This window comes from Manacus vitellinus, unplaced genomic scaffold (genome assembly GCF_001715985.3).
Source record: "Manacus vitellinus isolate BGI_N305 unplaced genomic scaffold, ASM171598v3 scaffold_23_pilon, whole genome shotgun sequence".
Lineage (NCBI taxonomy): Eukaryota > Metazoa > Chordata > Aves > Passeriformes > Pipridae > Manacus > Manacus vitellinus.
Genome location: NW_021939718.1, coordinates 11,028,029 through 11,032,526, shown reverse-complemented (window position 1 = coordinate 11,032,526; position 4,498 = coordinate 11,028,029).

Below are 4,498 nucleotides of genomic sequence, written 5' to 3'. Positions count from 1 at the left end.
TGCTCCTGGTTAAGCCCTTGAGAAGTAAAGGAATTACTAAGGAGTAAGGGAATAAAGGCATCTCTTCTCACTCTGTCATCGTCATTACAACTGACATCACTATTTTGATGGTGGTTCTATAGGGTAGACACAACACTGAAGAGTTAGGCCAGAAGCTTTGTAAGAGCAGGCCAGAGGTGAATTAGATTTAAAATATTATTTTATGTATTTAATACAATGACAAAAATTTTAATGCTTTAGACAATTAAAGAAAAACTGTAGGAAAAGGTCTAACAAAGCCCACAGCTTTATGATATGAGAGGTGTTGGTTTCCAGCAGTCTGGCACGTTTCTCCCAGTTCTCCTTCTCTACCCAGTTGGTTTTGGATGACTGGGAAGGATTGGGCAACACCAGCCTCTCTCTAAATTCCCCGCTCCCCCTAATCTGTAGGAAAGTGCCACTTTGCAGTTATCTTTTGTGCTCTCCCTGTTAGGAAACCGCAGTTCAGCGTATCTGCCACCAGTCAGCCCCTAATTGCTCTGTGTAATTAACCAATTAGCGGCTGTCAGCGAGCCCTAAAGCATCTGTCCCTATCTGCGCTCTCCGTGAGCTACAACAGCACTGGGATGTTCGTAATGTCATCCCGAAAGGAGGTAGCATCTTTTGTTTTGTTTGAAGGTCTCTGTTCAGCTTCTCTGTGCAGAGTGAGAGGCTGCACTGCCACGAAACAACACATGAAAAACAACATCCCTCACCGTGGCTTCTGGAAGCAGACTGAAATGCAATGCCAACCTGGAAGAGCTGAACGTTTTGTTGGTGTTTGCTTTCTTTTTTTTTCTTTTTTTTTTTTTTTTTTTTTTTTTTTTTTTTTTTTAATTTAGTTCATTAAAATTACTTTTTGAGGATTTAACATCTTAAATACTTTTCTGGCTCAAAAAAATCAGTGATCCGTCCAGGACCCAAAGGATTCTCTGATAGGAGTGACTGGGGAGAAAAGTGTGACTCGGGGGCTATTGCTGGACAACTGGGCAGTGAAATGTGACTGTCACAATGTCCCTCGAGTTCATCTGCTGACTTTCTCCAACCTGGCTGGCAACTTCCTTGGTTGCGTCAATGTTTAAAAGTGTGAGTAATTCGTGCAGGAATACAGTTTGGTGGGGCAGAAATACCTCAGAGTCCTTGCCTTTGAGTTTCTTTTGTTTCCCTCAGTAAGTTAGGTCAGCTTCAGAGAAAAAAACAATTAAATATACACACTGCTTTACATTTTTAATGTTTATAAATAGGCATTTACCAAATGGATAGGGAATCTTTAAACACCAGAGCAAAAGTCACAGCTTTAAGACAAATCATTGCAACAAATCATTGCAACTAAAGACTTCCCATTAATAAATCATTATTTTACATTTCAGAAATGTGGAGGATTTACTAATGTGGACTTTTGGTCCCTGCCATGATGGAAATATTCTGCAGTGCTGCTTAGATACTTGATGTCAGAATTCTCGTTCATAAATCTAAGTCACATTTCCTGGATATAATTTTTAGTCTGCTAAATATGATTTAGGCAAAAACTTTTACAAAAGTACTTATGTTTCAGGATGCGGCTTAAATGGACTACTGTGTTGAAGTTGGGCTGAAATAATTGCCTAATTTGTAATGGAATTGAAGTTTAAAAAAGCTATGAGAGAGTAGATATGAATTGCTGATTGGCCATGGACTTCTCTTCCGACTGGAAAATGTTCCCTTGGCCTTTTGTCCAAGTAGAGTGGCTGGGCAGAGAGCCCCAGCACTAACAATGTGTGCATGCATGAATATGCCCATCCATCTCTACCCTTGTCCCCTCAGTGCAGAGTGATTGTCCCTCTGACTCTTTGCTCCCTTTTTCTTGGCACAGGAGTTTTAGGAAAAAAAACCCAAAAAATTAAGTTACCTTTTAGCACCAAATCAAGCGATGGAGCTTTTTATGGGCTGAATGGCTTGTTGTCTCTCTCTCAGATAAGGTTTTTTAAAATTTATTCTCCTATGGCCATGAGGTTTTGAAAAAATCTCCATGAGGAAATACTTCATCCTCACTGCTCATTGCAACTCCATTTGCTTTAGTTGTATTTTAAGTAAAACCATCATTTATCTGTATCCAAACCTAACAAATAGATTTATGTCAGATATTTTATCTAATTTTTTTGTTAATGAAGCTGTCTAAGAGCTTTTCTCTTCAGCATTTGATAACTGATGTGTTTCTTGATCTACCATATGTGTCATAATAAATCCAACTAAAATAAAATAAAGTTTTTAAAAAATCTAATGGTCTGTAAGAAATAAAAATTTCCCCCCTTACAGCCTGACTGAATTCCATATACAGTTAACCTTGCGTGATTGATTACTGCATTGCTACTGCAGCTTACACAGACCCAAGCAAAGCCTTTTTAAAGACTTTGTCATATGCTTGGCTGAAAATGATCAAAATAATTTATTTTCTGGATCAATGCAGAAACTTTAGTCTTGTAAAATGCATTGGGAGGATGAACACCTCTATAAGTAATGTTAATTGTGATTAAGAATTATTGTAAAGAAGTGCTATAAGTGTTCTTTTTCTGTAGGGCTTTTTTTTGTTTTGTTTAGGATTTAACTACAAATCATTTTCCTTTTTCAAGAGAAGATAGCGACTTATGCTATTTTTTGAAATTTATGAATGTAGATGCCAATTTCTCTGGAAGTATTCAGCCTTGAAAGTCATGATTTAAAAAAATGGGAAAGACAGTTTTTCCTAGTGCAATCCATGATGCACTCCTTTTATGATAACTATCCTTGAGACAATTTGATGTTTGGAGAAGCTGTGGGAATTGAAGACCTTTTTCATAGCTCTGTGTTTTTTTGAGAATATGCTTGTGCATTGGGATGTTACGTCTTGGTGTAATAAAGTTGAAGATATTACCATAGAATGTAGATGCAGAGAAATGAGAAGGGTTAAAAATAACCCAGATGTTAGTTTTGTTCTGAGTACTGCGTTTTTCCAAAACTAAATATCCCAAAAAAACTCCTCTGAGGCAAGATGATGCAGTACAGCTCAGCTATATCTGATTGCAGCCAGTAACAGCATAAAATATTAAGTGGCCTTGCCCAAAAGCAACACTCGGTGCATGCTGATAATGCTCTGCTACATTGATCACCAAACAAAGAAATGTATTGTTGGCTTCCTGTGATGAATGGACAGAAACCAGATCACTTGGACCTTTGAGAGCTGATTAGGTTGTAATAATGACTTGATGAAAACAGGGTGATTGCAGTTTGGTGTTGTTGGGTTGGGACACTGACAAGCCTGAAAGCCACTCTCAAACCTGTTATAGGGTTTTTCTCATCAAGTTGAATTTTATTTTGGACCCAGAAACAAAAATCCATACTGTAGATGTGGTTCAAAGGTGTCTGAAGGCTTTAGCAGTGGTTCAAGATTCCCTTCCTGGATGGGAAGCATTTGATTTCCATCTCACCCTGAACTTCAAATTTAGTTTCTTCCAAAGGGAACCTAAATCACACCCGCCAAAACTACCAAATAAAACAGGCCAGAAGGCAAGAAGTGGAGGTGATCAGAAGATACACTTCATAACTCCAATTAGTAGCAGTGGTTTTCTTAATTTACATATGTGGGTGACCTCAGCCTGTGTGCACAGTATTTAAACTGTCATCTAAATAAAGAAATCACTCTTATTTTTGTAATATTCACAAGTTTAGAAACCCTAGACTAGAAGATGTTTAAGTTCAAGGAAGAGCTAAGCAGTGTCAAGTGATCAGTTTAAGTGCTTTTTCCACTAGAGACCATAAATAACATAAATACGAAAGTCAACATGACAGAAATGTTGTTGGGTTCTTCCTGTCATCTCTCCCTCTGGTTTTTGTGTGGTGTGGTTTTCTTTTTTCTGGTGAAAATAAACACTAACAAAGAACTAAAACATTATAAAGAACATCCTTGAAAGTCAGGAAAGGGAACAGTCACTTATGGGTCATGTTTGGTAACACAGAATATAAATTTATGCTGTGATTTTTTTAATTAATGGTAGACACGGATTCAAAAGCCAGTTCTGGTGAAAGAAGACTTCTCAATTTATCTATCTTGTATTTATGCTGGAAGCAAAAACTTTTAAACCTAATATTTTTATTCATAAAAGAAAACAAGAAATTTGATTTTTATCTATCCATTAAAGAAATCAGGATGAAATTGAGCAAAAAGTCAATAGCATCATGCGTGGAAGCAAATGAACATCAGCGTAGGAAGGAAGGAGCTGAAGTGCCTTACAATGCATCTTTAAAGTAAAGGGTAAAACCCAGATTGTTCTTATTCAAACAGTATCAAGACATGCCATTTTGGGTTTGTTTGGTGTCATTTAAAAAATAAAAAAATTGAATCCATTAAATACCCACTGGACACACTGGAAAATAAGCCAGTGCACAATGCATTAGCTGAGGCCCCTATTAAGGCTGTTATTATTAGAAAAAACAATTGCTTGCCTCTGGCACAATATTGAAGGAA